This window comes from Sturnus vulgaris, chromosome 1 (assembly GCF_052056855.1).
Source record: "Sturnus vulgaris isolate bStuVul1 chromosome 1, bStuVul1.hap1, whole genome shotgun sequence".
In the NCBI taxonomy this organism is placed as follows: domain Eukaryota; kingdom Metazoa; phylum Chordata; class Aves; order Passeriformes; family Sturnidae; genus Sturnus; species Sturnus vulgaris.
In genome coordinates, this window is record NC_142243.1 from 136,165,273 (window position 1) to 136,177,796 (window position 12,524).

Below are 12,524 nucleotides of genomic sequence, written 5' to 3' on the forward strand. Positions count from 1 at the left end.
TCAAAATTACCCACCAGCAGAATTAGGTAACGAACTTTAAATAGAAAGGAATAGGGAGATATGTCCAGTTGAGCAGCAATTTGGACAACATTGATTCCTCAGTGAACAGACGAAGAAAAATGCAAAATATGGTACAGAACAAGAAAAGCAAACACTGATGAAACACACAAATGGTTGAATAGACTTCTATTATCAGATGAAATAACAATGCCTTAAAATAGGATCCCATTTGGGTTAAAAAATGAACAAAGTCAAGGAACTGTAGATTAGAGCCAGGTGCTTAGCGGAACTAGAAATGTAAGAACGCTTTTGCTTTTATCTGATGATTCTTGGAAGAAACACTTATGTTCATATTTCTGAAAGAAATATTTCCTGTTGTTGAGCTTTCCTTTGAAAGACATATTTCTATTTCACTACTGAGAGCAGTTGCAGAGCTTTAAATGCACAGCAGGCCATGCAAGACAGATCTTTAATTATACCTATTCTTCCGTGAGTTCACTGAGAGCCAATTGCTCAAGGCTAATAAGGATTAAAACATACTCAATGACTCTGAAAAATTGTCTTAATGCTAGTCTTCCCAAATCCCCTCTATTGTTTGGAACAATACAAGCGCAGCAACTCCTGTTTGCAAGTGAAAAGGGAAAACTATGCTTTCACACAGTCATGTCCAAGTCCTGCTTTACTAAACCCCACTGTTCAAAAGTTTTCAGTCAGTATCCTCATGCTCTGCAGGGCTTTGATGTAAATCTGCAAATAATATCAGAGTTCCATATAATGGCTTCCATGTAGCACTGGCACTTGGTGATCTGTGACCAGACCTGACTGGGAAATTCAGGGAAAGTGGAAGACATGTCTAACAGAGGAAGTAATTAAAATAATCAAACCTACCTGAAAAGCTGCAGGCAAAGAGATAGCAAATGCTCCCCTGGCTCTCTCAAACCCTACTGACATTATGCTCCAAGGTCAAAAATATAAAGGTTGAATTAATCAAAACCAGAAGTACTGGGAGAAAACTGCGTTCAGAAATCTCCTTTGCTTTTGACCTCTTTCAACCCTGAAGTTTTACGAGGACAGCACCTGGACATCACTTCTTTCTTTGCAGAATGAAATGTGAAATCCCTGACAGTGCTGTGTGGCAAAGGCAGTGCTGTGTGTGGGGCTGGGCAGTCCCCCAGGGAGCTGGAGAGTGCCTTGTGCAGTGCACAGTGCTCACTTCAGGCAAAGAAACGTCTGGAGAACAGATTTTAGGCATGAGACAGCATTAGAAGAGTGGAATATGCTGGTCTCTTGCTGAGAAGGCTAATACAGATAACAATTTTATTCTGGAGAAATGGTAAAACAGGAGAGGTGCAGTAGTGGATATTGACCTCTGCATTTTTCACATCTTAAAAAGAAATCGATTGTAAACTAAGAAAGGATTAAAACTGAGCCTCACAGGGGAAAGAGGATGTACCGAGAAACAGCATGAAATCAGCATCAACCCACACTCTGTAAAGAGTCACATCAGCAGTGTATATGATAATGCTCCTCTCCGTAGACAGAGGAGTAAAGAGCCTGGTGCTCTATAGACCAAAGGCTTTTCTTTATCCTTTCTTCCAGCCATGTTCCTCATTTCCTTCACTTTGGTCCTATTAGAATCCCACTGCTTTATTTGACAGACTGGACTTGCCAGCCTTTTTGTCATGCTCCAATGGGCTGATTTCCTGGCCGTGGCAAGAGCCTGCAGCTCATGAGCTCTACCTAGACCTGGGCTTCAGAAAAAACATTTTCTATTCTTAAGGCTCTTTTTTTCTCCCCAAGGATTCTCACCCAGTTATGCATGATGGCATTTACCACATCACGTGTGACTATGAAGCAAATGCATCTGGGTGCATTCCCCAGCACGGGGGCCACCTGGCACAGAAGTTCCCTTGTCTGTGCCATTGAACTCTGCACCCTCCTGGAAAAGCGACCATGTGCCATTTTCCCCCTGGAACAGGCCCAGTGGCACAGGCTGGGAAGATAGGAACTGATTGGGAGCTAGACTGAGATAGGGACTGCAGGGAGGTATTTTGAATGCTGAGCTCTGGTGCTGGGATTGCCCCCTATTTCATTTAATATGGACACAGCCAGTGGCCATAGTACAGACACAGCCATTATCTCAGGATACTGGATAGCTTGTCACCTACTTGAATGTTAGTGTCAAAATAGAAAATATCAAAGCTTGGGGAAAGTAAATGCTTACATAGTGTGGGATATTAAGAGGGGATTATGAACTAGACCCAAAGTCAAATCATTTGGGACAAGTTCTGCAAGGGACCTTGGGCTCAGTGATGAATGTGCTAGGGCTTTGAAGGAGTTTCAGGGCATGTGCACACCAAGGAGCTGGACTGGATGCCAAGGAGGGCCATGGAGCTCAGCTCAGCTTCTACCTCCAAATACCTTGGTGGAACCTGCACCCAATGTCAGTCTTTGTGGGCTCAGCCTCCACCTACTCTAAGCACACCTGTTGCTGGGGTTATTGCAGACTCCAGACCACAGAGAGGGCTGTGGTATGGTCAGTTGAGCTTCTCAGCACCCCACCCTTGGACAGCTGCATCTGTTCGAGGGATGTGACTCATCTGGGTCTGGCCATGTCCGGGTGTGATGCCTTTCACTAGGACTCAGGGGATTTCCACCAAGAGGCACTTGTTGCTTGTTCTGGTCAGTTCTGTGTGCATGCAGCAGTGAAGCAGCTCCTCCTCATCCACCCACCAGGGCCACAGGAGAGCTGGCTGATCTCCAGTGACAGCACTGAGAATGGGATGCTCCTCTCTGCTCCTGCTCAGTGCTTGGGCAGCCAGCCAGCCACAGTGAAGGTGAACTGTTGAGATGTGGTGACAGCAAGCTGCTGCCACGAGCATTTAATTTTTAATTCCTCTCAGGGCTTCTTTTCTACCATCCCTCCCTGTAGCCCTAGGGGAAAGCAGCTGGCACCTGTTTCTGGAGCTCATGTTATTTGTGTTTGGCTGCAGGCCTGACTGTGAGGGATAAGAGTGGGGTCCCTGACCAGCCCTGGTGGGTGCTGTCAGGGAGCCCCTCCAGAGAAGCTGCTTTCCTGGGCCAGCATTCAAGGATGGGATACACAAGGTGCTTTGAGGGCTGGAACTGCATCCCAGCTCAGTGGGATCTGCCTGAAGCACCAGTCCTGGAGCCAGGCTCCTTTGGGCTTATTTTCCCAAAGGCATCCTTTCCTTCTACTTCAAAGGAGCATCCACCAGCAAGAGATTCTTCAAATTGGGCTATAAAAACAGTGGACAGCATGAGCACTCTGCCCAACGCTTGCCCCTGGGAAGCAAAGGCTGTCAGAAAGGAATCACTGGGCTTGCTGGTGAGGAAGCAAAATTGCCTGAAATACTGAAATACCCCTCACTGCAGACATAGGAGCATGCAGCTGTCCCGCTCAGCCTGCAGATCCCCTCTTCTCCCCACTCAAGTCACTCCTTTGCTTAAAAATGTTATTTTGGGAAATAAATGAATAATGAGAATAGCACTGTAAAAGCATGGGGAATTCAGCAAACAAAAGAAAAGTTGCTATTTTTGAGAATGTCTCAAACTGGTAATTGTGACTTGTTTTAACTCCTTCTCTCCCAGCTGCCTCCCCACCACCCTGTTTGGGGTGCCATCTGCAAACATGGTGGGAGCAGCATGCAGGAATGGTGTGTCTTACCACAGGCTCTTGGAGCAACACCACAGCCTACTAATAACTGGCACATGGTGAACTAAGAGTGAAGTACTCTTCGATTTTTAATCAGATTCCTTGAATTGAGGAGGGGGTTTCTGCAAGGGTCCCAGTGTCTAACAACAAGAGCAAAAGTCAGACAATCAGTTACCCTGCTGGTGCTTCTATCACTTTTTGTCATCCCTGAAAGAATTGTATTTTTCTAATTGAAGCATCACAAACATTATGTGTCCATGGTGAGTGGAGGAGTCTGGCTCTGCACAGCAGCAGAGAACTCTGCCCCAGGTTCTCAGTGAAAATGCCATTGCTGCAAGCTGCAGATCTAGTTAAGCAGTATAAATTCATCTTTAACAAATTCACCAAGACCCCCATGGAGCTGATGTGGAGCATGATATATTGCTGTTTCATCAGCTCTTACTTTTTGTTGCCACTGGTGTGGCCAAATCAGCCAGGTCTCTTTGCAGCCCTGATCAGGGCTGGCGTGGCTCTCCTGCCTGCAGCATCCTCTGCCAAGGGAAGGCACAGGTGACATCTGGACCACGACTGCAGATGGCTCTGCAGTTCCTCCTGACAAAAGCAGCCCTTCTGGGCCAAAACCTAGCAGAAGAGAGGCAAAATAGGAAACAAATGTGAGGGAACCACTGCCCTGATGATACTGGAGGGAGAACGACCAAAGTCTGAGCTCATGTTTTCAGTTCCTAAAGCAAACCTATTGTGTCCAAGTGCTGCTGTGCATGTTGGCCAGGACTCCCATGGATGCCATGGAGCTAGATAGGAGATGTTTTTTCACAGGCAATCTTATTTCTGAATTGTCAGAAAAGAATTCTCTTTGTTTCATAAAGACTACTCTAAACACTGCTCCCTAGATTTTCCTTTCCAAGAGCAGTATGAGAAAATAAATATCTATTTTTTGTTCAGAAAGAGTTCCTCTTTGCATTGCCTCTGACCGACCTTCCCAAGTCCCAGCACTTCTGCCTTTCACTGAGTTCTGCTTTTCAGCATTTACCTTAGTGGTGACAAGGGGGACTTCCTTGGCAGGAGTCACTCAGCTCCTTCATCAGGCCCTCTCAGGAAAGGCAAAGCAAAACACAAATTGGCTTTTTGCAGAAGTTCCCACTACCCAGCAACTCTTCAGTAACTCAGAGACTAGGGAGTCTACACAGACATCAGAGTTGTAAGTGGTTTAATATCATGTGCCATCAAACATTACATGCCTTGCAATTCATGTTGGGGATTTTGATTAAGGAAACCCTTGAACATGGCAAGGAAGAACTGTGAATTCTGATAATGTTCTCAATTTTTAGCAGTAAAGTAATTGAAAATGAAGGGTGAAGTGAAATAATTGAACATGAAAGCTGTGTGCTGTGTTAAATCAGCAATAATATTCAAGTGAGAGGAGATTGTGGTTAGACTGGAAGATGTATCCGTGGCCAGCTGTAACTTTGCACTCTTCTCATCCACATCAGCCTGTGAAACAAAAATGCAGGCTACCCTTCTGGTGGGACTGTTTCAGTAGGGTCAGAACGACTTTCCATGAAAAGCCTCATACAAGATAAACAGCAATGAATAGGACGCTTGACAGACAGGTCCAGAGGACAACAGGCAGTGCTTCTGCTGAGATATAATTGCTCTAATTGGACCTGGGCTTGCAAAGATGGTAAAGCTAAAGAGGACTCTGCAATCATGCTGCTGTTCTGCACAAAAGAACACTGTTGTGATAGGAAGCACACAGCAGTTGTGGAAATAATCAACAGCTTTGTGCTCGCATCCCTCTGGCATCTTGGATGTGCGAGCACAACATGAGCAGAATATTTTCTTTAAAGATTCTCAGGGCTGAATTGCTTCATGAAGTCTCTTTGAGTGTTATTCAGCTGAAGTTAGACACTTCATATCTGCTGTATCCACTGTGTTTTTGCAGTCCTGGAGGAGACGCAGGAAGATCGCATGAGGCATAATCAGGAAATCTTGCTGCTCTAGGACTGAGGGAATTTGGTAAGGAAAGAAGCCAACTTTGAGCTTCTTCAGCTTTAACTTGTTTTCTCTTGGGTGATAGCCTGTAAACCACCTGATCTGCCTGTCTAATAAAACCTCTCTACAAGTAATGTTGGGTGTCTCCAAAAGCTGGTCTCTTCTATTTATAATAGCAGAACAAGCATGAAACTATTGTTGTCAAGTAGCAGGCACTGCACAAGGGTTGCCTGTGCAGAGTTCCTCCAGCCCTACTTTGAACCCAGTGCCCAGAAGAGAGAGCAGCCCTGTTAGCCACAGCTACATCACATGGCAGCTGAACATCACTGCATCACTGCTAACACAGGCAGAGTGTTTCATTTTCCCAACTCCTTCAGACAGCTCTGTTTCACAAAAGTTCTGTCTGGCCTGTCCTGCAGATGCTCAGGGACATGAGGCAGCACTGCCAGAGGTCCCTGCATGGGCAGATGCAGCAGTGCAAGAGCAATGACTGCAGCCTGCCCTGGACACATCCTGCCAGCCACACTCAGTCAGCCCTGCCAAGGGCTGTCCTTCCCTCCTTGTCCATCCCTCCTGGTCCACCCTGCACCTGTGGCTGGACAGCCTGGCTCTGGACTGCTCCCAAAGCCCCATTCTCTTGACAGTGAAATTCAGCACACAGCTAAGAGGCTTTGTGACACATGTGGCAGGTATAAACCTGTCTCGAAGCCTTTCAGCTCCCATGTGCAGACACAGTTGAAATGCTGCCTCCTGCTCCTTTGCAGTTCCTAAGTAAATGTGCAAAAATGCAGTTGCGATGTTCAGGAATGCTCATGTTCCACCTGTCCCACCAGCACTTGCACCTCAAGGGAGGCCACTTGTCCCTGAACAGCTAACCTGGCTTACTGCACCCTCCCTAACTAACAGAAATGGTCATCTGCAGTGACACCCTGAAGCTCCTGTCCTGTGCTCACATTGCAAATACCAGACACAGGCAGCAGGATGTGCATCACCTAAAATCTGAGCTATGGGACAGACATCTTCCCCTGAGCCCAGGAAAATGACAGGGCTGGCTGCAGTAGGGTAGCCCTGGGCAGCCATGGGAAAACAGTCTTGATCCTCAGAGCACTCTGGAGGTGACAGTGTCCCTGGGTCGCTAGGAACCACATCACCAGCCAGCCCAGTTATCCACAACATCCTTGAAGTCACAGGTCCACAGTTCTCATTTTCCTGTCCTGACATTTCCTCTGAGTAGCACTGCCACTGTAACTCAGCAGGGCTGTGACAGATTTATGGGGACATCAAAGCATCCAGCATGCCCCACACTCAGCTTCTGCCTCCTCCCAGTGCCATCCTTGCTTTGTGCATCACAGGCTTGGTTTCACGTAAGGACCTGAGCAATGCCCCAACAAGGTGATAACTTGGCCATGGATGATGCTTTCCTAAAAAAGTGCATGTCTCAAACAAAAGTGCATGGGATTTATCAACACAAGCCCAGCTAAAAAACACAAGACATATTTGTTTCCAGCCAGTATGTCTATGATAAGCCATAGATTGTCACGAGAATAAAAACCATAAGGATTGACATCAGTGGGTTTTATGCAGCTAAAACTCTGCATAACACTGAGAACATGTACGGCAAAAAATACTGAACTACAAAAGAAGATAAACAGAGCTAAACCAAGATGCATCCTCAGCTATCTTCTGTGAAAGGAGGTGTGGCTGGGAATTTCAGGTGCTGGGCAAATTGGAACCAGCATTTCAGACCAAACTACAAGCTTCTTGGTTTTTCTGCATGTAAATCAGATCCTTACATTATCTCAGTGTCATTTTGTGACTGAAAGCAATTCAGCAGCTATCAGCACAGCCAGACTGAAATTCAGCAGAACAGGATCTGAGCCCTTCAGCTCGTAATGATTTGATGATTCTGTGGAAATGAATCTCATGAAAAAATTAAGTTCAGCAGAAAGCTGAGTGTGTGAAGACCACAGGAGAGAGAGGAACTTTACTACTCAGCCTTCACATTTTCCACCTATAAGATGTCAACATTTGCTAAAGTTGTAGTAAGGGCAGCTTCTTCACAGTGCTCCCTCCGGGAAATATCACATTCAGCAATTCCTGAATTACAGTTTCTAATTATATTTTCATACTGTAATGCTGTCTGAAATGCAAATTTGATGACAGAATAATTCAATCCATATAAAATAATTACAAAATTACTGTTTCTCAACCCTCAACTCACACTCCCTGCTATTTAAGAAGATAAATTTAACAGCAGCAAAAGTACAGCCAAAACATGGTCTATTTTTTAAACTGTTATCTGACTATAACTGTCTGCATAGATTTTGGCTCACCATAGAAGATTATTTCTAAAATATGACTACCAAAAACATTCCAGAGTTAGGATTTTTGTTGCTTTAGCTTGGAACCAACAGTCAGGTCAACTTTTGTTTTGCATTCAGAGTACCCTGCACATGGCATCTGTGTGGAAAAGCAATTGTTGGCTAAAATGCCAAATCTCTTCTGCAGCTCAGCTATCATTTAAACCAGTTGTTCCTAATGTTGATGCAGACATTAAATTAGCACAATGTAATGATTTTTAGCAGAGTAGGATCTAACTTTTACAATAAGTAATTTAAGATCCTGAAACTCCATACTGAAACATCAGTTTCCACTGACAACTGCCACCCTCTACAGAGAATTTTATTCCCCCCATGAATATTGCCTAAGCAGTAGCTAGGACCTTTAAAAAGACAGCAGAAATTGTGTTCTGTTTGAAAAAATTCAAGGAGTAGTGTTCTGCATTGCAAGGGGTTTTTAGGTTTTATTATGATTCCGGCCTAAATTTGGATTGTCATTGCCCATCAGCTCAAGCAGATCAAGGTAGAGCACACTGAGTGTGTTATTACTATGAGGCTAGAGGCATCAACAGCTCACATCTGTTTTTGATTTCCCTGCTGTATCCAGTTGTGTGAGAAGAGACTTGAGGAGATCTCAAGCCAAGGTCTTTCCTAAGGTGAAGTGCTCCAATTCCTTGGGAATTGCTGGAATTCAACAAATTGCTGGTCTGCTCACCCTTTGCCGTGGACAAGGAGACTGTAGGAACAGACCATCCCTTCCTCATGTGTGTGCAAAGGGGTGACATTTGCAAAGGCATGAAGGCTGATGGGAAGCAGGAGGGTCAGTGTAGACTCCCTAAAAGCAGGAGTGTTGCCAAGCCCGTGCACATCTCACATTTTTTCTCTTTATGTCAGAGGATTTCAACCCAAGTACAGTGGCACAGTCAGAGTTATGGCATTGGGCAGAAGGTGAAGGATGGGCTGAGCCACCTTCCCCTCTCAGTGGTGGGAAGGAACCTACAGGCTGTTTGCTCCTTTCTCATGGTGGGTGGAAGCATGGCAGCACAGACATGGCAGGACGCTTAGCATTACCTTGCCTGGCAACTTCACACACTGCCAAGGTAAACACGAGTGCTTGTCCAAAGGGTTTGGTACAGAGCTGACCAGTGAAAACAAGAGCATGAAATCATCAAGTAGAGGTACATAGCCCCAGGATGACTCTCACACACCATTCCCTTCCCTCCTGAGCAGGGACCTGTGCCATCTCCAGTTGCAGACTCTAGCACTACCTGTGAGATGCCCATGTGCCTGCAACTCATTCCCATCTCTGGGGCAAAATGGGTGGAGCCTTGTGATGGGATGCCCAAAGCCCCCAAAGACTCATCAAGAGGGGACAGAGCTGTCACTGTCAGGCAGGATGCATCCCTGTGCAACCTCAGTGGCACTTACCAGCTTCCCCTATAACATTGCCTCTCAGACTTCTTGCCACAGAATGTACAGGACCCATCTGGTAAAATGTGAAGTGGTTTATCATCCTTCACTCTAAGGTCAAGTTAGAGCCTTTTCCATACTACCCCAGTATCGCTAAAGAAAGATATGTCTATTCCATCTGGAGACGAGGAAGGTATTTTTAAGGTATTTCTAATGAATAGCTCTTGAGCAAAAGTTGCATCAATTATTTTTTTCTTTACAGGTGGTTTCAAGGCATCAAATGCTACAGGACACTGTATTCAAGCCTAAATGAACGAGCATAAGCCTCAGCCCACACTGAGCATCATCACTCAAGTCAAATCTGGCAGGTGACAGCAGCCACACATGGAGTCAAATCCTGCAGGCATGAGGGTGAATGACTTCTCTGGAATGGCAGGTGCCACTCAGCTCAAATCTGTCCCCATACTCCATGCCTCGGTCCCTCTGCAGACTTACCCCAGCATTGTAAGCTGGTTAACAAGCAGACCCCAGAGGGTGGTGGGCTGTATAAACCACCTCTCCTCTCCAGTCTGGGGAACTCACATGTGATGGAGGGGGATGTACTGCCGTGGGCTGGGACACAGATCCCCACATCAGCTGGGGAGGAGCCGTGCCCAGCTCAGCCCAGGGGGTCACCTGGGCAGGACACTGAGAGCCCAAGGCATGGCAAGGCTGTGCACAGGGTGCCAACACCTCCAGCACCGCGAGGCTTCTGCAAAACCTGGGTAAAACTCACCCGTGAGGACCAGGCGAGATTCATCATGCACTGGTGCAGTGGCATCAGGTGAAGAATTTAATAAAGACAATTTGAAATATTTCAGCCCCCCCAACAATGATGTTTTAGGGCATAAGAATTGAATCGGAAAGAACTCATGAGATAACACCAAGTGTAATGGTTTAGACGTTTCAGACAGTTTAGGTATTTCAGACGTTTCAGCATTTATCCTTGTTCTCTGCTAAGAATGGCAAATGCAGTGAAATCCAGAGCACTAAGCCATAACTTCCTTAGAGAAGTGCCTTCAGTTTTAGAGTCTGTCTCGGCTCTCTTTCTGAAACAATTACTTTTGCTGCATTTGATAATATTAGAATAATTTTTATAGATTTTTTTTTTTTTATCTTTTACTGCTCTGTGCTTTGAATTGTTTTGTAGCTCCACATCATTTTAGACCAGCAGCTGCTTTAGAGAATCATTACCATCATCGATAAACCCTTTGAACTTTGGGAGGAAGGGAACAGGAGCATATAATTAGAGAAGATAAGAAAGATCTAACATACTTTTCCAGGAAACAACGCACATGATGCTTCAGCTGTAATCTGTTCTTAAAACAAATCTATATGTTCCCACACAAACAAACTCAGCCTGTGGCACTAAACTTCAGGAGCTCTGGGATATCCTTCCCCACAACAGCCACCTCGGAGTAACTGCAATACAGAAACAGACTCAAATTCCCTCTTGTTTTTACAAAAAGACCCGAATAACATTTCATTTTTCAATCACTGTGGTGATTGAAAAATCATGCTGCTTATGCTGCAGTTCTTTTTTTAGCTATTCTAACTGCTCTCAATGCACAACAGGAAAAAAGAGAGAGAGAGAGAGAAAACAAACCCTGTGTGTGTGTGAGAAAGAGGGTGAAAGCCTGTAGTACAGCAATGGTGCTCTCTTGGCATATTTCAGATAATTTTTCAGGAAGGTTTTGATTCTTTCCTCTGTAAACACTCCAGAGTGAAGAGTGCCGCGTGCCTCAGGAGAGGGGCAGAAAGCCCGGGGAGCGCGCAGGGTGCGGGGACTCCGCGTGAACAAAGATGATTGAAATGCTCCAACTCTGAGAGTTGGATTTTAAGCTGCTCCTGGCTGCATTGACTGCTGGCTTCCCCCTCACTGGACACATGGGGTACAAACCCGCCGGAACCGAGCAGCATTAAAAAACTACAAATTCCAAAGGAGGTATAAAAACCACAATGCCTAAATATAATTTCTTTCAACTCCCGAATGCATTAGCCTAGGATTACTCACGTTAATTTGTATTCCTTAAGTGTCAAATGAGAACGATATCGTTTTATTCTCCTTTCATGGATCATTAATATATATTTAACTCCGTTTTGCCGTCTACACACAGAATTAGTAACTGGAAGCTGCTTTGCATTTATCTGATAGTGCTGGGCTTGTTCATCAAGGCAAACTTCCAGCCAAAACAAACAAGTGAAAAAAAAAAATCAGTCACTGATACAAGCTGCTTTGTATTCCATTCTTTTTAACGGAAAATAACCCAAACCTGATGAGAATATAAAGCAAATGGTTACCTCTCACTGCAGAAATGCGAGTTTTTAGTAGTCCATGCTCTGGCAGCCCCTGAGGTTGAGCAGCGGCGGTGGCGGGGATGACTCCAGCATCCACCGGGCTGTGTCTGTGTCTCCGCCGGCTTTGACGGCGCGGCCGGGACCGCAGGCTCAGCCCCCGCCTGACGTCAAGGGGCCGTCACATGGCCCAGGAGCGCTGGTTGTCCTGGCAACGCCAGCCCTGCTCCCAAATTATTTCAATAGGTCATCTGTCACACTGCGCGCACATCGGAGCCGTCGGGGCGGCCGGACAGCCCGAGCACCCCGGGCTGCTGCAGCTCACATCGGAGCCATCGGGGTGGCCACACAGCCCGAGCACCCCGGGCTGCTGCAGCTCCCATCGGAGCCATCGGGGTGGCCACACAGCCCGAACACCCCGAACACCCCGGGCTGGCTGCAGCCGCCTGCTCCGGGGCCGGTCCCATCGCCGCCTTCCTCCCAACCCTGTCCCTGTAGGGACACGCCTCGCTCTTCCTCCTGCATCCCAACCTCCGACAGAGACATTGCACACTGATTTGCCCAAGCAAAGGAGCACAAGGGCTGCCCTCTGAGGGCGCTGGGACACCTCAGTGATGTGCTGGCTAGCCAAAATTAGGGTCTTTCTAAGTGACACGCAGCTGAAGTTTTATTCATAGCCACAGAGACACTCGCGTGGTCACCCTGGTTGTGCCCAGATTCGGGGCGAGGCAGCAGTGGTCGGTGCTGTAGTGATGGGGGGCAGTGGCCGTGCA

At 46.4% G+C, this 12,524-nt stretch overlaps 1 protein-coding gene across 2 annotated transcripts in view; it reads right to left on the reverse strand.

Annotated features, from left to right (window-relative positions):
* Window positions 1-11,898, reverse strand: part of NCALD (neurocalcin delta) — a 58,545-nt gene extending 46,647 nt beyond the window's left edge. The window contains exon 1 of one of the 2 annotated variants that reach the window (XM_014879794.2): window positions 11,758-11,898. The gene's annotated coding sequence lies outside the window, so the exon portion shown is untranslated. The remainder of the gene's footprint in view (window positions 1-11,757) is intronic. The other variant, XM_088155097.1, reaches the window with a different exon arrangement.
* Between the last annotated feature and the right edge of the window lie 626 nt (window positions 11,899-12,524).